This window comes from Coregonus lavaretus (genome assembly GCF_964263955.1).
Source record: "Coregonus lavaretus genome assembly, chromosome: 40".
Classification (NCBI taxonomy): Eukaryota; Metazoa; Chordata; class Actinopteri; order Salmoniformes; family Salmonidae; genus Coregonus; species Coregonus lavaretus.
In genome coordinates, this window is record NC_140027.1 from 10024063 (window position 1) to 10045880 (window position 21818).

A 21818-nucleotide genomic window follows, 5' to 3' on the forward strand; every position below is an offset into this window, starting at 1 on the left:
GCGGGCTGTCATGTGCCTTTAACTGAGGAGTGGCTTCCATCTGGCCACTCTACCATAAAGGCCTGATTGGTGGAGTGGTGCAGAGATGGTTGTCCTTCTGGAAGGTTCTCCCATCTCCGCAGAGGAACTCTGGAGCTCTGTCAGAGTGACCATCGGGTTCTTGGTCACCTCCCTGACCAAGGCCCTTCTCCCCCGATTGCTCAGTTAGGCGGGGCGGCCAGCTCTAGGAAGAGTCTTTGTATTCCAAACTTCTTCCATTTAAGAATGGTAGAGGCCACTGTGTTCTTGGGGACCTTCAATGCTGCAGACAATTGTTGGTACCCTTCACCAGATATGTGCCTCGACACAATCCTGTCTCGGAGCTCTACGGACAATTCCTTCGACCTCATGGCTTGGTTTTTGCTCTGACATGCACTGTCAACTGTGGGATCTTATATAGACAGGTGTGTGCCTTTCCAAATCATGTCCAATCAATAGAATTTACCACAGGTGCACTCCAATCAAGTTGTAGAAACATCTCATGGATGATCAGTGGAAACAGGATGCACCTGAGCTCAATTTCGAATTACCACAGGTGGACTCCAATCAAGTTTTAGAAACATTTTAAGGATGGAAACACCTGAGCTCAATTTCTAGTCTCATAACAAAGGGTCTGAATATATACGTAAATAAGGTATTTCTGTTTTCTTGTGTTTTTTCTGCCAAAAAAAATTAAAAGCTGTTTTTGCTTTGTCATTATGGGGTAGTGTGTGTAGATTGATGAGGGGAAAAAAATATTTAGTCCATTTTAGAATAAGGCTGTAACATAACAAAATGTGGAAAAAGGGAAGGGGTCTGAATACTTTCTGAATGAACTGTATATAAGAGGGAGTCCGAGTAGAACCACCTAGTGCCCCCCCAGCTGAGAGAGGACAGACAGCTTCCAGCGAAGAACCAACAGAACAGGAACACCAGCAACAGAAGCCTGAAGACAAGCAAACCGAGAGCAAGACCAGTCAGTCATCGAGCGAGAAGGAGAGTGACAGCGCGGAGGAAGACGACTTTGAAAGCGTGTCTGATATTGAGTACACCAGTGACTCCATTCTTTCTGAGAGTGAGGTCAACATAGGTGACTGGCCTTCCAAGAAGAACCAGAGACAACGAGGACAACGAGAGATCACCCCCCCCCCCCCCCCCCTTCTGAGATGGCCAGCATGACTGCTCAACCTGTCAAGCAACGTCACTCCTCACCATCACCAGGTAATGCAAAACGAAAACGTGAAGCCTAACCCTACATAATAACTGTCTGTATCCCATGAAAGAGAAAATAATCAGAGAGCTATGCTTTTATAAGATGATCTTGTTCAAATCAGTCATATAGAGTCATTCAGGCCCACAGCCTTCAGCGGAAATCGTGAGTTGAACTCTGCCCCCCACTTCATCCCTACATCAGAGAGAAATAAGACGCTCGGCTAAAATAACAAAGCAAACGGCAGAGCGGGCAGAAGGAGAGGGGGATTTTTGTTTGGGGAAGGTTACGTGTATGTTCCAAATTGCACCCTATTTCCTATATACTTTTGAACAGAGAACCCTGGTCAAAAGAAGTGCACTATATAAGGAATGGGGTGTAATTTGGGATGCAGACTACATATCCGCTGTCTTCCTCTGAAAGGGAGACACAGTAAAGGTTTTAATGGTGGAGTTCGTCAGACAGTGTTGTTTGTGGTGGCCCCCGAGCACCCCGATCTCGAGACAGACAGTGTTGTTTGTGGTGGCCCCCGAGCACCCCGATCTCGAGACAGACAGTGTTGTTTGTGGTGGCCCCCAAGCACCCCGATCTCGAGACAGACAGTGTTGTTTGTGGTGGCCCCCGAGCACCCCGATCTCGAGACAGACAGTGTTGTTTGTGGTGGCCCCCGAGCACCCCGATCTCGAGACAGACAGTGTTGTTTGTGGTGGCCCCCGAGCACCCCGATCTCGAGACAGACAGTGTTGTTTGTGGTGGCCCCCGAGCACCCCGATCTCGAGACAGACAGTGTTGTTTGTGGTGGCCCCCGAGCACCCCGATCTCGAGACAGACAGTGTTGTTTGTGGTGGCCCCCGAGCACCCCGATCTCGAGACAGACAGTGTGACCTCTATTGTCTGGTTCTAGCTGCAATTTGTATCGCCAAATTTGGTGACGTGAGTAGGACCGGCTGGGCGAATGCGGGTCTCTTGGGCGCCACAAGAATGTGTTAGCCCTCTGAGCTAAAGCCTAGTCATAAGCTTGGTCATTTTTGATTGCACATTAGAAATGTTGAATAGGATGCTTTTTTTTTTACCATGTTAGTTATCACTGCTACCTTTTTAATTGGGTAGCAAGGTTGCTGCTACCTTAGCAACTAGGAATTATATATGGTTTTTGGTACCATGTTATTCTTTGCTGTCTGCTACCATCTTTTTTCTGTATATCGGTCTACTTAACCTTGTGAAATGAAATACGGATAATTGGCTCGACATAATAGGTGTTCCAGCGTATTGGGAGTATTTTTAAATGGGTTTTTGTGTGTATATATGTGTGTGTGTGTGTGTGTGTGTGCTGTATCTTTAATTACAATTGCTTTTCAAAAATAACTCCTGTTGCCTGCTGCTGCCTGAAGCCTCAGCCAATCTGTCGGCAAACAAGCAACCATGATTTCAATTGCCGGAAAATGCTGTTAGTTTCATTTAATTTACACCTGCAAATTTCCATTGTCCTGTTTTCCTTGAATTGTTATAGGAGGCATTTGCAATATCATGTAAAATCTGAAGTCATTTTATATCATAGAACTGTCTAACAATGTAGAATTTTTTTCTTGCTGTTTCATATGACAATGGAGATACTGTAGATAAGATAAAGGGAGTTGCAGAAGGGAAGTCATTGTATTACAAGATAACCATTTCCATGCACCTGTCTTTGATTCTCATCATCTCAAACACATCAAAAAATATTAGCCATTCTTGCTCTTCTACTCAGCCAACAGCAAGTCTCAATTCTTAGCTTAACAATTTCATGTACGAATATGGCGTCTACTCTTCACAGTATAAGCTGGCACTGTGTATGTAACTCTTCTGTTCAAAGCGAAACACTTTACTTTGAAGTCGGACCTTTCTGACGGCGGGGGCATTTTGCTACTTAACACGTGGAAATGTGTTCTATTTAGGGCCCATATAGCCTGGCTCCACTCATCGCTCCTCGTGCCCCTCCTCGCCTTTCTAAGTAGGCTACTGTTTGGTCCCCACCTTTCTCCGTCTTCTCAAATCCTCCTCTCTGTCTCTCTGTCAATGACTAATCCATCAGCCAGGAGCTTAGATATGTGGAAAGAGAGAAAGAGAGAGAGAGAGAGAGAGAGAGAGAGAGAGAGAGAGAGAGAGAGAGAGAGAGAGAGAGAGAGAGAGAGAGAGAGAGAGAGAGAGAGAGAGAGAGAGAGAGAGAGAGAGAGAGAGAGAGAGAGAGAGAGAGAGAGAGAGAGAGAGAGAGAGAGAGAGAGAGAGAGAGAGAGAGAGAGGGAGAGAGGGAGAGAGAGAGAGAGAGAGAGAGAGAGAGAGAGAGAGAGAGAGAGAGAGAGAGAGAGAGAGAGAGAGAGAGAGAGAGAGAGAGAGAGAGACATCCCCACACAATCTATTGTACAAACCCAAAGCAGTCCTCTCCAGAGTCTCAATTTCATATTTCAATATCAAAACACTTCAGAAGTTGAGATGATCCTTCATTAAACCTACTGTAAAAGAAACGTTTCAGATGATCCAGAAACAATTATCATTAAGTGCTGCTGAAATTGTGATATACTTTCATGCTACATGAAGAAACGTATCTTTCTTTCTTTGATTGGTCGACCTTTAGGTTATTTAGGCCCAGAAGGTAGGGGTCTGTGTCTGTGAGTAAAGGAGGCTGTATCACCATGTCTACGGTGTCATTAGAGAGACTATTAGGATCAAACAGAGGCGGGAAAATGCCCGGCATGTGGTGATATTGATGTCAAGACCTCTTTGTAATGGACTCCACTATTGAGTAACACTATAGAAGGGCTGTGACCCTGCTCAAATACCCAAGGTCATAGTGGATCCCCAGGCATTTAATGGCAGGTGGGTCTCCATTTTCAAAAGGTAATGCAATTCTTTCAGATAGAGAGAGAAAGACTGTGTGTGTGTGAGAGAGAGAGAGACGGAGAGAGGGGGAGATGTAGAGAGCGAGAGAGAGAGAGAGAGAGTGTATGTGTATTGCACACACACCCACAGAGACAGCCCCAGACATCAATATCAGTGAATGGAGATGGATCCTCTCCCTAGAGGGTTGAGAGGCATATGGTGATGGGCTTGCTCAGAGGACATCTCTCAATGCACACACTGCAGAAACGTGTATGACAGTCAAACACCACTCGGACTCTCAATAGCCAGCAAGGCATATAAAACAGCAGACTCAAGTATACTGAGCAATGGTAAACCGCAATAAATACCATGTTTGTTAGCCTACTTGTGTCTAAAGACACATCGTTTTTGTATTCTTTCATTCGATTTTTTCAGTTGCATAAATATATTGACCATGTTTCATGAAATACGGGAACATAAAGTACTGACTCATGAATGTAAATTAGTCCTTTCTGCATAAATAAAGAGGTTAGAACTGACCTCAAAACCGACGCAAAACTTAACGTGGATCTATACACAGGTATCTATTGACAACCACTATGTATTATCCTCAATGCATATTTATTAATCAAGGGATTCAATTTGATCGTAGATTTAAACAATGTGCCATTTAAGGGTAATGTTCGATTGAGCCGACAAATGCAGCTTTTACCGTATTTGTGGTCTCTTTGAATATGGAAACATTCCCTTTAAAATGTGCATTGTGGACAAAGCACAATCAGATTGGTGGTGTGCCAATTTCTTGTGTATGACTTATTTATTGATGATGCACTATCCATATATTTAGGTAGATCAGATTTCTACCTGTGTATTGTATTGTATGACATCACATTTTATGTACGTTTCTGCATATGTACCAAGATGTTAAAATAAACCTAAACTTAATTGAAATTATTACTATGTATGTCCCAAATGGCATCCTATTCTCTATATCAGGGGTACTCAACTCGTACCCTACGAGGTCCGGAGCCTGCTGGTTTTCTGTTCTACCCGATACTTAATTGCACACACCCCAGGTCTAAATCAGTCCCTGATTAGAGGGGAACAATGAATAAATGCATTGGAACTGGCTTCCAGGTCCAGATTTGAATTTGAGGGCCCTATATAGTGCACTACTTTTGACCAGAGCCATATGGGCCATGGGCAAAAGTAGTGCAATATACATTATAGGGAATAGGGTGCTGGGATCTGGCTACACAAGAGGTTCCAGATGCCAAGGCGATGCCAATGGATGCCAAGGCCAAGGATTTCAGCGCGATAGGGTGAGAGAAAGCAGGCACAGATGGTCCTAGCGCCCCCTTAGTCATGTACACACACACACACACACACACACACACACACACACACACACACACACACACACACACACACACACACACACACACACACACACACACACATACACACACACACACCAAAAGCTGCACACATTTGTATGAAACAAAGTTACCCAAGTTGAAATCCGAGCCTGTTATCCTGTTACCACATTTAGCAGACTTCATTTAGCTTGGGGGGTCATATCAGAATAATAGGTTCGTCTATAAATGTTAGACAATTTCAGTGTCATAAAAAATCCTTATCCTTTTTTGGCCTGCCATAGGTCAGAGGTCAACTTTGTTTTTATTTAAAACCTGGAAGTGCATACAGAATGCCACCAATGCCATACTGTATGATCCCCATATGCATGCCCCACTCCACCACAGCTGTCAGTTGACATAACAGCTAACAATATGCAGCATTGCCTTGGGCTCTTAGAATAGGTGTAGCTATATGATATATTTGGAATATATCCATTGGTTATAGCAGAAAATGAAAGCAACCTCACTTAACGATATTGCATTAAAAAGCTGAGTAATGACAAAACAACACACTATGATTGCAGTAATAACCCATTAGGGCTGCATAGACAACTGTTAAAGGCCCACTTCTTAATTTGCAACAACAAAATGGCATATATATCACAAAGTGAGCCTTCAAAACCAGGTGGTTTAATAATCTACAAACTGCGAGCAAGGGGGTCATAATCTTTCATTCTATCCCTAACCCTGGCTTAACCTAGCCTTGACCTCCTCAACCATAGGATCAGTGTTGTATAAGCAGTCAATATATTGATAATTCCCCCTTGTTTTACATGGATTGTTTCATAGAATCGTGTGATTTGTAAGATATACATGGTGGTAGATAATCCATAGAAGCCTATGCATTACATGTGTTTATCATGCAGACTGGGGGCTACTTGTGTTTTGGTGCGTAGGCGCTAATTCCATGCTATGCAGTCATGTGATCTCCCAGGTGAATGCATTGCTAATACAAGGTAAGATAGGGTGCTGTTTCAGGTGGTCTTTTCTGCCATCACTCTGTAGAAATGATCAGATCACACAATGTCTAATCTACACAGCACGACTACAAAAACAACAACCTGAAACGCCACCAAGGTGGTCTTGCACCTTGATCCCCTCGACAATGTTAAGTTAATGTACTGTATGCTGGTTGTTATAACATCCAACATCCACTGCAAACATTTTTGGCTGCATACCGCAAGGCTCTGTAATCAGACTTGTAGCTTTTACTTAGTAGCCTACGACGAAGTCAGTGCCATGTTCAGGGATAAGCACAAATAAGCACAAACAAACCCCAGAGCAATAAATTAAATCTAAAGGGCAAACAAAAAGATATCTACAGTGAAAGAATGTAGGCGGCATCAAAGAAAATATCATAACGCCTGTTAATAGTGCCCAAATGAACATGTGAGACAGTGTTTGAAATAAAGACAGTCAAACGAAAGACAGATGAGAAATAGTTGGCAGGAGGATATTTTTTTCTTCTTGGATCATAGGGGAACACTAAAGGAACATCAGAAGACTATGAACAGATCCCTGAGGAACGTCTTTACCACTATCTTCTAGTACACTAAAACACTTAGGGAAGGACATGAGTTATATGCCCTGGAAAGTGTGTCAGAGAGAGAGACTGCCTGACAACAGCTGAAGACAGCCTGACCTATATACGAGATGCGATGCGGACAATATCCCAGGGATGCAGGCAGCTCACCCCAAGGAGAACGTTTGCATAACGTCCAGCCATTAGGCAAGAAGCAACAGCAAGGCGGCAGGCGGCATCTCCAAGAGAGCAATCCTCCATCCAGCAGCCCTACTATATTCTCACTGACTACAGAGAAGAGACACAAGCCATATCAACCACGCTAGAACCATTTGTGTACGGTATGGTGTGGTGTGTGTAAGAGGCGTCATGCCCACTGAAACAGAGTTTGCATCCATTTGTATGCTGAAAATACAGATACTATTGTTTATTTTACGCTGAGTTCATTCTAAGATATCAAATTTGGCCATGAGTGCACCCTCCAGAAAATAGGGTTCATGATGGCTTGTGTGTGGAATGTATACTGAGGAGCAGGCTTTTTTAGCAATTCCACCACAAGCAAACCCCTAGCAACCCTCTGATATTGGGTCTATTTTACCGTAAAGTGTATTGAAAGAGTGTCGATTTTTTGTTGTTGTTGATGAACTCCAGAATGTACCAATTAGAAAGTACAATGATTACGATGTGTCTTACTGTACAGTACTAGAGACGAATAGCTAATAGTACTGTTAGATCAAGTACTCCCCAGACTACTACTATTCATTGTTCATTACTTACTTAATCCTCCTTCATCCCCATTGGGACATCTGGCCACAATGAGGCTCCCTCCACTTCTCTATGTCCTTGGCGTCAAGTTCCTTGTTCATTGGTTTGTCGTAGCTAGCTGTCTAACAGCGCTGGGCGTGTAAGCCCCCATGGGACCCCCTGTCATGGCCGACTAATTGTCTCAATGCCAGAAGGGCTCACTCTGACACTATCAATAAGGTGTCTGCTCGATCCAGCAATGGAGATAGGGCCATTTCACCACCTCCTTCTCAAGGCTGTAGTGACTGAGTGAGAATGTGTGTTTGTTTTTGTCATGGTCTTGATCTTTGAATGACAACCTATTGAATTAGCACTGATTAGCAATAATCAGACGTTGTTAATATAAGAATTTGCTTATGTTGTATATGCTACAATATGCTGCAAGCAAAGGTCATTTTCTTCCTCTGAAAATCATGGATATGTTTCATTGGGGTCATAGTGTAGCTTATTGACTTGTCATTGGTACCTACCTCTTGGGGTCATCTCTAATCGACTTATTCATTACCTGATGTGACACTTGAGTGATTTCATTGCTATGCATCACCAGCTAATTCAAGCTTGGCCTTGTCACTCTTTCAAAACATAAGTATAGGCAAATGCTTTCAATGACCTACTACTGTATGCTCATCATTGAGTGAAAGCGTTTAGGTCTAGTAAGTCCCAATTGTAGAATATCTGTGTCAGTAACACAAGCCTATAACAAGCCTCAATATATCACCACAGAGTTCTTACTTAGTACTGCAGATGGTACCTACAGGCAAAGGAAAACATCAGAGCAGATTCATACAATAGCCCCTTGAGATAGCAAAGTTCTACTTTTCCACATGAGGACATTTCCTCCAGGCATGTTCATGAAACATGAATGTCATCATTAGATCGGCCCACCTGCTTCTTCCCCAACTAACAAATGAGTCACATGATTCATCATAAGACATTTTTAAAAACATTTTAGTAATTTAGCTGACACGCTTATCCAGAGCGACTTACAGTAGTGAGTGCATACATTTTCATATTTGTTCGTACTGGTCCCCCATGAGAATCAAACCCACAACCCTGGCATTGCAAGTGCCATGCTCTACCAACTGAGCCACACTGCATCACCCTCACCAATGTACAGCACAGTATTGGTAACACCATAATGACAAGAAGGCCACCATTCCAACTGGAAAGAATACATAGTACATAGTAAATATAGTATGGGCTGATCTTCTGTTTTCAGAATAAAAGGTGCCTCGCTAGATGAGCAACTTCAAGAAAAATAGCCAACTACTGGCCAATAATTGTCTACTGTATGTATAATTAATAGCATTCAGCTCAGATAGTATTCTATGTGAAATGTATTGAAACCACTTGACATGGCTCTGTGTGCATCCCACATGGCACCTTATTCCCTATATAGTGCGCTACTTTTGACGAGAGCCCTATGGGCCCTGGTCAAAAGTAGTGCACTATAAAGGGAATAGGGTGCCATTTGGGACACAATCTCTGTCTGTCCTTCTGCGTAGTGTAGCCCTCTCCCTTGGAGCTGATATGGTTAATATAATCTGTCTCTAAGGGTTAGTGAGGGTTAGTTAACACAATGTTGGGTACTCTTCTGTAAGAAGGCTTGCTACTTGCACTGCTCTGACTCTGAGTCTTCTGTCTGTCTTTGGTGTGTATTGCATATCCTATTGTGTGGTGTATTTTCTAACATGCAACGGCTACATGCAAAAACGAACATGAAATTCCCTGTTGTTTTTACTTTGATGACATTATTTATCATTTTACATATCTTATGTTCTACATTCTATTCTACTCTATATGCGTCTAGTCCCATAGGACTTCCTCTACAGATGGGGTCCCTGGAGCAAACCACACTGTGTTAAGCTGTAAATGAGTGTGAGACAACCCGGTCTCACTTAAGCTGATGCCTCTTGATGTGTTACAGGAGGGGGGCTAAGATGGTTGCCTGCCTACACACATCTTATAGCAAGTACACAAATGTCTAGCGGCCTTGTCCTGTTGGTGCTGCTAAGTACTCAGTATTACCACACACACACACACACACACACACACACTCACACAGAGATGCACGCACGTACACACACACACACTCCTTCCCCAATTGCTGTTCTTGGCATGTATCAGTAGTTTTCTTTTCGGTCGGATACGCTGCGTAAGTGTGGCTAATGTATTCATGCTGTGTCCAAAAAAAACTCACACCGCTACAATGTGTCAGTTCAATGGTTTTGCAGTGTTCATATACAAGTGTTGGAATGTTAATTCCGCTGTTGCTGCAAAGCCAAGCAGACAGATGTGTCTATGTCTCACTCTAGTGTTGCATCCCAAATGGCACCCTATATAGCACACTACTTTTGACCAGGGCCCTTATAGGTCCATATTCGCACTCTAATCACTATGACCGACTGGATTTAGAACCTGGCTCTGCTATGCGCCACAAGACTGTGTTATGCTACTGAGCTAATGGAATTCTCCAGGTCATAGGCAAGGTTACTTATCACATGAGCGTGTATCAACAAACCACCTTAGCGCTATTGTTGTCATGCTATGATATAGCGTTGGCAGAAGCGTCAAATGGGACCAGGCTGAATTGATTAATATTCCATGTAATAAACATAAAACAAAGACGAATGATCACAAATTCTGAAGAATCTTACGAAGAATTGATGCATTGCTATAAGACGGATCCATAGAGACGGAAAACCTGCCAACACTACCTCTTTCTCATGCCTGCCTATTCAGACATTACAGTACGTTTGTTTATGCTAATGTGCGCCATTCAAATGACCTCCACAAAGCAAACAGAGAAGGTCTACCCCCATCTCACAAGAATCTAAACTGAAGGGGAAGACAGAGAAAAAAAAATGTCCACAATCTCCACACAAACTCTGACAGATTGACAAAACCCATATGCAAATGAACCAGGATGCTCTGTCGGAGGAAAACCGCAGTGTCACCCAAAGGCCATTTCTCTCCTCTGCTTTGCGACAGACAAAATAAATAAATGTTCTTTAATTTCTCCTCATCAACCGGACCAGGGAATGACAAGTCAACAAAGGAGAATGCAAGAGGGGAGCATCCTAAAAAGGGAAGCCATTGCGGGGTCCTGCTGAGCCGGTTGTAATGCCAGTTGCACAATAAACAGAGGCAGTATGAGGAAAAGGAAGGCACATTAAATATAGATCCCATGGCAACCATGAGTGGCAGCCACGCTATGTTCCTAACTGGATAGCAACCAGTGCCTTAGGACAAAAAAGGTTAGCTTAAATTTGTCCTTTGGTTGTGCTTCCCATGCATGTCTATTTTAAAATTGCTGGGCCAGTCTTTTGGACAATGGAAAGAGAGAGGGCCTTTTTTAGTGACTGTAAGACTGGAGCAGTTTTTTTTGTATCCTCCAGCCACTATCCTACAGAATTACTTTGACAAATCAGTAGGTCTCCACTATTGTTTTAGAATCTGTACAAAATGCCACAAATTCTTAAAATGAAATGCAGATTCATTGAAAAATAAGAAAAGATAAACGTGACGACAGCAGACCATGGGAGAGGAGATCCAAGAAGAAACACAGAGACAATCTACATAAACTGAAAAGAGTATAGACATGTTTGTTGTATGGGTGTTGAAGTCAGTGGAAGGTTGATGTCTTTGAGGAGAAATGATCGGAACAGACAGGAGACTGACGGCTGGAACAAGGCCTGTGGCTCCTGTTCTGTCAATCAATATGATTGACAGGATAGACGGCATGGCGGCATATCAGTTCCTCCGGGCACTAAAGACAACATTCTTAGACCCCTTACCAGCGCTCGGTATAGGCCCTATAAGAGTAAATGTGTGTGTGCATTTGTGTGTGTGTGTGTGTGTGTGTGTGTTCACATTTATGTGTGTGGAGGCCTACCTCCCCTTGGTGGGAGACGTTTTCCTCATCAATCTTGTCAACTAAGACCAGAAGTAGACACCATTTATCTTCCTAAAGGTGCATCATCAACCCTCTAAAAATAACAAATAAAACTGACCCCCATTTCTCTCCTGTTGGCTACATTACAGAGCGAGAGAGAGAGAGAGAGAGAGAGAGAGAGAGAGAGCGATTGAGCGCTCTCCGGTCCATTTTTCTATGTTCTGTCTCTCTCCAAGTTATTTTTAGGATGGTTATCTGTCAATGCTTCGTGGTGCTTCGTGACAAGGCTGGCAATGGATTTGTTTTGTTGCACACAGACAGCTCGAAGAATCCATCATTGTGCTGCTCACCTTCAAAGGTTTCTTGCTCTTAGCCAATGACCTTTGCCAAGCTGTTTGTTTTGAAGTTGTTACATGTATTGGATATGACAAATGGTTAAGAAGAGAGAGCTTGCGCTAAAGTTTGGAAAGATAAGGAAAAGTTTAAGGTACACTTACAGGTACAATATATGCATACATATAATTTCATATTCAGTTCATATTGTATTTTCCATTAATTATTTTCCATTCGTTAATTTAAACATACTGTATATATATATATATATATATACCTTCGGGCTGCCCCCCCCCAAAGACATACGTACCATTTATTTTACATAAATACAAAGAATTGATCATTTTGATCATATTACAGAGTTCAAAAGTAATTATAAATGTAGTATGTAAAGGAAGAGAAACAGAAAGAAGTGAGCCTCCACCCCCAACCTCCCATCCCATCCCATCCCATTCCCCCAACCCCACCCATCCAACATGTCTCCGTCTAACCACCCACCTCCTGCGGCAGTGCTGCCTGCCAGCAGTAATCATCTCTGATTGATTTAGAGATTCAAGGAGCTATCATCGTTAAGTAACATGGTAGATGCAAAGCATTGAATATTTACATTCTTGCACTTAGAAACACATTTTGTAACTTCTTCCCAGAAGCATTTAACTGCAGGGCACTCCCACCTCATATGAAGTAATGTGCCTACCTGATTGAGGGGACACAGAACTACAGGCAATTCTAACAAAATGGTGTTCTGCATTCTGTTTTATTTCCAACTAGCTCTCACAGTCTCACGTCAGAATTAGACGTTCACCCATGTTTCTCAAACGTCAAGTTTCGAAGTTGTTGCAAATGTAAAATGTCTAAGTGTTTAAGGTTAAGTTTAGGCATGAACTCCGAATGGTTAAGGTAAGGGTTAAAGTTTGGGATGGGCTTAAAACAAAAATCACAAAAACTTTATATCGCTGGATTCGAACTTGAAACCTTTGCCCCTAGTGGCTTGTTTCCACGTCATCTCCCGACATCCTCAGACATCGATGGACGTCGAATACTGACTTGTATCACGGGTGAGCTGGGTTGGCTAGGCTACAAAAGGCAATCAAGCCATCCGTTAAATCCCTTTTCATTTTACGACTCCAATTGCTTGTGAGCAATGTAATTAGACATTTCATTTGGCCTAAAATCCCTTGAACATTGGTCAGTGTATTAAGCTGTTTTGCAAAAAGCCAAATGGATTTTCATGAATAAGTTAAGGACGCGCAGTACAAATTATATGTCAAAAGCTTGTAGGGCAGTGAAGCCTAAAGTGGAATGTATCAGAGCCCGTTGGGGGTGGACAAAACTCTCCTCATCCGGGGGAACTAAAAATAATGTTTTCCGTTTTATTAACAGAATAAATACAAAATCGGCCTAACATAACCATTCTTAAAAAGCCAGCTTCGATGACACATTGGTGAACCATGAAATGAGATAAAAAGCCTTACTGGCTGAATAAGGCCACTCTGGTACACAGAGTAAGTGGTTTTGGAATAGTTTAAAACCTCTGTAGCTCAGCTGGTAGAGCATGGTGCTTGCTATGCCAGGATAGTGCACGCATGACTGTAAGTCGCTTTGGATAAAAGGGTCTGCTAAATGGCATATATACACTGAGTGTACAAACCTCTTTCCATGACATAGACTGACCAGGTGAGTTGAGGGGAAAGCTATGATCCCTTATTAAATGTGGTCTAAGGCACTGCATCACAGTGCTAGCTGTGCCACTAGAGATCCTGGTTCAAATCCAGGCTCTGTCGTAGCCGGCCGCGACCGGGAGACCCATGGGGCGGCGCACAATTGGCCCAGGGTAGGGGAGGGAATAGCCGCCAGGGATGTAGCTCAGTTGGTAGAGCATGGCGTTTGCAACGCCAAGGTTGTGGGTTCGATTCCCACAGGGGGAATTAGCAAATGTGAGTTTGTTTCCTGTGAACGAAAAGCTTCACGTTTCTGCAAGGCGGTGTGACTTCTACGCATACAATTATTTCAGCCTTTCACAGTATGTTGTATTCCTCTCTGAAATCCATGTGTAAATCTGGCCGTGCGTAAGGGAAGTGGATGTTGTGTACTGTACACTGACGCAATGCTCGGCGGATATGAGAAGACGGCCTTGTCTGTGTGGCAACTTCATTGCCGATTACATGATTTGTTGGCACAGTAACCAGGTCACCCGCAGGATATGACAAACAAAGTTACTGTAAGCCTCCTCTTGCAGGATATGACAAACAAAGTTACTGTTAGCCTCCTCTGGTGAGTTAGGTTTCCACTTTGCATCCCTCACTCTTGCGCTTGGAAATTTGCAGACTATTTGTTTCAAGTCTGCTGCTTGTTTCAACTATGCAAAGTTGCTAACTGTTATCAGCAGGGCCGTAACTACATATGAGGACACCAAGGTCCGGACCTCGGTAATACAAATAAATAAATAATACAATTAAATAATAATAATAATACAAATAAATATTTTGTACACAATAAAGAAAATCAATTACAGGTCAACATCTAAATGTGGCTCCCAGCATTGGTCAAATCTCAGATTGCTTATATTCTTGTTCTAATCGCGCCTGCCTCTTTGCTAACGAATGGAATCATGAACAGTGGTTTGTCCATTATGTTCGCCTGCGTTCCCCAGATTTGCATTCCGGATTTGCCTTTTTAGCAGCACATTCACCACTCTCTCAAACGGCTAACTCCACCCACTCGCGGCACAGGCCGAGGGCCAAGTAGGCAACGAGAGACGCAGCTGACAATGTGTTTGTGAGATACTGGACAAAAGGCCATTTTAAAACCATCCCGTGACTTGAGGAAACCTACTGGACAAATACTAAAAGAGCTAATTTTCCATAAACTGTAGGTAGGATTGAAGTCTGAATGGATAGTTCAGAGCTTCTGCTCTTTTCCATTACCTGAAGGGAACACAATATATGGTCTCTACCTGGCATGTAGGTTTCTCACTCATGGGTGGCACAAATTGGGATATGGGTAAAAAAAACGCTATTGTAAAACACTATTTCTCAAGCAAGACTTTTGCTAGGACTGTCTGGGAGTGGTCTGAGAGGGGAGGGGAAAACTGAAAACTAGCTGTTATTGGCAAAGAGGTTTGGAACTCTCTTTGTTATTGGGTTATTAGCCAATTTACCGCATGGTGATGTCACCATGGAAAGCCAAAACTCCCGCCCATGCAAACCTGCTGATTAGAAGGTCCTGTGTAGATTGTATTTTCAACCAGCAACTATCAGGAAATAACACTGATCAAATGTTTTCACACATTTACAGTGTTAGTTTCATCAGCTGTTGTACAATATGATAGAAAACATAGGAAAAATTGAATTTTGACTGCACTGGGCCTTCAAAAAACTGTTGTGTTTTTGCGACACTGTCATGTTTTTGCAGACATTACTGTATTATTTACTACAGTGTTTTTTTTGCAGATAATAGTGTGATATTTACTATAGTATACTAAAAAATTCCATACTAAGTACTAAACATGATCAAGCGATATTACAGTCTGGAGTATAGTATTCTACAGTATACTACAGTTTACTACATTTTACTACATAATTCTATAGAATTCTATAGTAAGTACTATAGTATTCTATAATAAACTGTATTTTTCTTCATGTGGGTTTGGTATTCAAACCTTTTCAGCGGGGACCCCATTTTTTCTGCCAGAATTTCAGGAGACCCCATTTTTTCCCCAAGAATGTCTCACAACCCCACTCCACCCCAAATCGAATGACACAACCTTGAAATCGGTTAATTTAAAAAAAGAAACGAATAAATACATTTACTTAACAAAAAACATTTTCTTCTCTAAAACCTTTATATATTGTCCCACATAATAATCTGTACTCTTAATTATTTCATTTTTTGGCAACCCCACTGCAGTTTAGTGGGATCTCGGCCCCTGACTTTGTGAGGTCAAATCCTACTGCTCCATTTTGAAGATTTGGGCAATGAACCATCAACTATGCAAAAGCTCAAACTAAAAAGATTGAATCAACATACAGGGCAACAGAATGGTATTGTTACATACAATGCCTTCAGAAAGTATTCATACCCCTTGACTTATTCCACATTTTGTTGTGTTACATCCTGAATTCAAAATGGAGCAAACATATTTTTTTCTTACCCATCTACACACAATATCCCATAATGACAAAGTGAAATGTTTTGAGAAATGTTTGCTAATTTATTGAAAATTAAATACAGAAATATCTAATTTACATAAGTACTCACACCCCTGAGTCAGCGATTACAGATGTGAGTCTTTCTGGGTAAGTCTCTAAGAGCTGGATTGTGCAACATTTACCCATTATTCTTTTCAAGCTCTGTCAAATTGGTTGTTGATTATTGCTAGACAATAATTTTCAGGTCTTGCCATAGATTTTCAAGCAGATTTAATTCAAAACTGTACCTCGGCCTCTCAGGAACATTCACTGTCTTCTTCGTAAGCAACTCCAGTGTAGATTTGGCCTTGTGTTTTAGGTTATTGTCCTGCTGAAAGGTGAATTCATCTCCCAGTGTCTGGTGGAAAGCCGACTGAACCAGGTTTTCCTCTAGGATTTTGCCTGTGCTTAGCTCCATCGCGTTGCATTTTTATCCTGAAAAGCTCCCCAGTCCTTAACGATTACAAGCACAACTATGCTTGAAAATATGGAGAGTGGTATTCAGTAATGTGTTGTATTGGATTTGCAACCAAACATAACATTTTCGTCATTTAGCAGACACTCTTATCCAGACTTAGTGAGTGCATAAATTTTGTTTTTATTTTTCATACTGGCCCACCGTGGGAATCAAACCCACAACCCTGGCGTTGCAAACGCCATGCTCTACCAACTGAGCTACACGGGAGATGTTCTGTACACAGAGACATTGCCATCTGGACCTGTGGGTCTCCTAATTGGATTGTCGCCATGTGTGGACCAGTATTGTGGTTGTGAGAGACGTTGACAGTTTTCAATGCATCGATGCCACAGTAGAAGCCATATTCTTTTTATGTGTTCTAGTGCCGATTATAAAAGGAATGCTGAGTTTCTATGGTGACACATCATGTGGGAAAGTCAAAGTACTTTTTTCTTAAGAAGTATTATGTGAATTCGGGCCCAGATGTTTTTAGCAAGACAAAAACAGATGGAACATGCGGTATCTCCACAGGGCTTTGTTATAAGCTTTTTATTTCTCCAGTCCAGAGGAGACAAAGACATCCACTCTCCGTCACACATAAATGGTGTCGATTACAAAACCCACTGGCTGATGCGGAATTACAGCACACCCAGAGGCGTCAGCCAATAGGGGGCACAAGGGCATGTGCCCCCTCAGATTTGTCCTGTTTCTTAACTTTTCAGATGTTAAATTATTTACTGAACTTCATTTTTAAGCCCACGTTCGATCATAATTATTTATAAAAAAAGATCTGTCAGCGTTTCTCCCAAGGTGCATCACGGAACAAAGGTATGCTAGGCCGGACGCTAGATTCTCTAGTGCGTGCATATACTATCATCAGTGGAGGAGAGAGAGTGTTGAGTGATGGGCAGGACTCGCAGGAGGCATGTTTGTAAATGAATTTGATCAAGCTATGTAGTCTATTGATTCCTTTTTGATGAATAAATCAAAACGAAACTGTTTTGGTTTTTCTCTGTAATACTACCCACCTAGCAATTTTATGAAGTAGGCTTTAACTAGCCAGCTAGATACAGTAGGTGCCCAATCTCCCAACCTAATAACTAGCTAGCAAGCCATTTCAGGATATAAATCAAGTTAAAGTAGCTTGTCTAACTATCTTAGCTGGCATGACTGCTGGCAAGGTTGGTAGACTTTAGAAAACAAAATTGCTTTAATTATTGGGTTATGATAGTATATGCCAGTGAGGCAGCTGTACTAAACTCCTAAGGCATAAAAGTTGTTAAATAATCAATGTGCATCATTCATTAAAATGACAATTGAACAGGTAAAGACCTATGCTTAGATAACCTACGCAGAAAAATGTGCCTGCAGGATCTCTTGAAGATCATTTACATTTTAGTCATTTAGCAGACACTCTTATCCAGAGCGACTTACAGTTAGTGAGTGCATACATTTTCATACTTTTTTCATACTGGCACCCCGTGGGAAACGAACCCACAACCCTGGCGTTGCACACGCCATGCTCTACCAACTGAGCTACACGGGAGATGGTCTGTACACAGAGACATTGCCATCTGGACCTGTGGGTCTCCTGATTGGATTGTCGCCATGTGTGGACCGGTATTGTGGTTGTGAGAGACGTTGACAGTTTTCAATGCATCGATGCCACAGTAGAAGCCATATTCTTTTTATGTGTTCTAGTGCCGATTATAAAAGGAATGCTGAGTTTCTATGGTGACACATCCTGTGGGAAAGTCAAAGTACAACAACTCAGAGCAGATCTAGTTGATGCTTTTGTTCAAGTCATTATCACATGCACATATAGCTCATAACATAAGTGACTTTAAACACTTTATTGAAAATATGGGTGCCACATTAAACGAAGTACAACTTATAAAGGCTTCATATAGCATACATAAAGGCTTCATAAGCACTATATAAATGCTTCACAAATCATCTATAAGCGTATGTCATACTCTATAAATGCTGTAGAATGTTACATTTGGCAATTCACCATACTATGGGAATGGTTATGTACCCTTTATACACCATTTATAGAGTATGACATAGGCTTATAGATGATTCGTGAAGCATTTATATAGTGCTTATGAAGCCTTTATGTATGCTATATGAAGCCTTTATAAATTATACTTAGTTTAAAGTGGGACCAAAATATGTTTAGTTTGTATGAGGCAGTAGCCTCAAGGCTGGAGAGGCAGGCCAGTAAATAAAGGGTTGCCGGTTCAAATTCCAGGGCTGACGGGGAACAATCTGGCGAGAGTGAGGTGCCACCTACTGCCGTTATGCCCTTGAGCAAGGCACTTCATCCCTAAACTGCTCCAGGGTGCTCCTCTTCAGCTGACCCTGTGCTGCTTCCAGGCTCTTGTGTGAGTGTATGAAGGGGTTGGGAAACACCATAACACAGCAAAGACACATTTCCATTTTACAATAACAAGTTCTATTGTATTTTATTATGAAATGCTTACTTAAAGGTAGACTCAGCGAAATGACGTTGCCACAAGCAGCACCGCAGATATTGAGATGAGCGAGATGCAAGAATTCGCTCTCACACAGTCACACACAGTATCTGCGCATGTGCACGGGTTCGCTTCACTCTGTTCAAAACAGCGGAGAAGTTGAGCCTCGCACTTCAACACTGTTAGTTGTTGTGGAAATGTACCCACTATGCTGTTTACTTTCTGCATCTACTGTCCGTCATTAAACTAGGTCTACGTTTAATGTACTGAAAGGTCAGACCCAAAGGTCCTGTGTACCCTCTTACATATACAGTGGGGTCCGGAAATATTGGCTTCCTTGATAAAGATAAGCAAAAAAGACTGTATAAAATAAATAATACAAATACTGAGCTATATTTTATGCTCAACGAAATGTGAAAATTATATTATTATATACTAATACAATTGCACAGAGAAATATATTTTGTTTAACAAGTAATAAAACAAATCTCAAAAAGATAGGGGTAAAAATGATTGGATCCCCTGTTATCAAAACTGCAGCACCCTCCCCTTGCAAGGATAATAACACTGAGCCTTTTTCTAAAATGTTTTATGAGATTGGAGAACACATTGGGAGGGATATTAGACCTCCATACAGAATCTTTCCAGATCCTTGATATCCCTTCGTCTGCGTTAATGGACTCCTGTATGCATCTTTCTGTAACTAAAAGCGCTATAGGCCTATATGTTCCAATTAACAAATTATACTTTTTTGGACTGAAATAATGTTGTAATTGTGAGATCCAGGGTCAAAAAATCGGAAACAAAAGGAAAATAATTTACTAATTGATGTGGCTCATTTTCACTGACATTCCCGTGAGCTTTCCTGAGAGTTTTTTTTAGGATGTAAATCATCCTTGCATGCATGCACACCCATACATCCTCATGCAGGCTCACCACTCACGCATACTGTACTGTTCACCAACCACTAATATTATGGTTACTATCTAATGATTAGTGACTGTTTATTACAATGGTTTATTGATTGATCAATTTATGTCTATAATTGATAAAAAGAAAAGGGGGCATACTGAAGTGAAACGAATGGTGGCCTCTAGCTCACTTTGGTTACTTCCCATACACATACACGCTGCACGGTAGATTTTAACTTCTACAGCTTATGTGTAAATATTTCATTTGAAAGATGATTATTTTAAAGACCCCTTGGCTGTTATGTTCACCCAAAATGTCCATCATTTGAAAAGGGAGGATTTGATTTTGCCTTCTGTGGAAGAGTGTAGGAGTAAAATGAACTACCTACTGAAGGACCTGCTGCTTCTCTTTCCTCCATACTCAATAGCAAAGAGTAAGCAAGAACTATTCCTGATTTCTACAGGACAGATAGCTTCGGGAATGTCACACTTAGTCCACCGGACTAACTTTTGCCACCGTTGTGACATTGGCAAAGATTGAGTACAGTGGAGGTGCTTCGGTGAACCATGCTCATGTGATGAGTAACCTTCCTGAGACCTGAAGATTTGCTTTGGCTAGCTTTAGCTCAGCAGGCTAACATAATATTGTGGTCTCTCAATTCACAACTCTACTGATAGATAGCTTCGGGAATTTTTCATTCAGGGCACCGGACCAAACTGTCAACATGGCTAACCTTGGTAGTAGAGCTGTTGAATTCCCCCTGTAGGACCGCCGGGAGATGTGACTTCGCCTGAACCCTTCCACTTGTCTGGCTGCCCCCCCTGCCCAAAACCTCTGTTGGCTTTCCGATTTGCTGAGAAGATAAGATATCTACAGTGCATTCAGAAAGTATTCAGACCACTTTCCATTTTCCACATTTTGTTACTTTACAGCCTTATTCTAAAATTGATTAAATAGTCTCCCCCCCTAATCAAATGTATAAAAATGTATTAAAAAATGTTTTTTTTTAAAAGAAATGGAAATGTATTTTTTTTTAAACCCGGAAATATCACATTTACATAAGTATTCAGACCCTTTACTCAGTACTTTGGTGAAGCACCTTTGGCAGCGATTACACTCTCGAGTCTTCTTGGGTATGACGCTACAAGCTTGTCACACCTGTATCTGGGGAGTTTCTCCCATTCTTCTCTTCAGATCCTCTCAAGCTCTGTCAGGTTGGATGGGGAGCGTTGCTGCACAGCTATTTTCACGTCTCTCCAGAAATGTTAGATCGGGTTCAAGTCCGGGCTCTGGCTGGGCCACTCAAGGACATTCAGAGACATGTCCCGAAGCCACTCCTGCATTGTCTTGGCTGTGTGCTTAGGGTTGTTGTCCTGATGGAAGGTGAACCTTCACCCCAGTCTGAGGTCCTGAGCGCTCTGGAGCAGGTTTTCATCAAGGATCTCTCTGTACTTTGCTCCATTCATTTTGCCTCGATCCTGACTAGTCTCCCAGTCCCTGCCGCTGAAAAACACCCCCACAGCATGATGCTGCCACCACCTTGCTTCACCGTAGGGATGGTGCCAGGGTTCCTACAGACGTGACGCTTGGCATTCAGGCCAAAGAGTTCAATCTTGGTTTCATCAGACCAGAGAATCTTGTTTCTCATGGTTTGAGAGTCTTTAGGTGCCTTTTGGCAAACTTCAAGCGGGCTGTCATGTGCCTTTTACTGAGGAGTGGCTTCTGT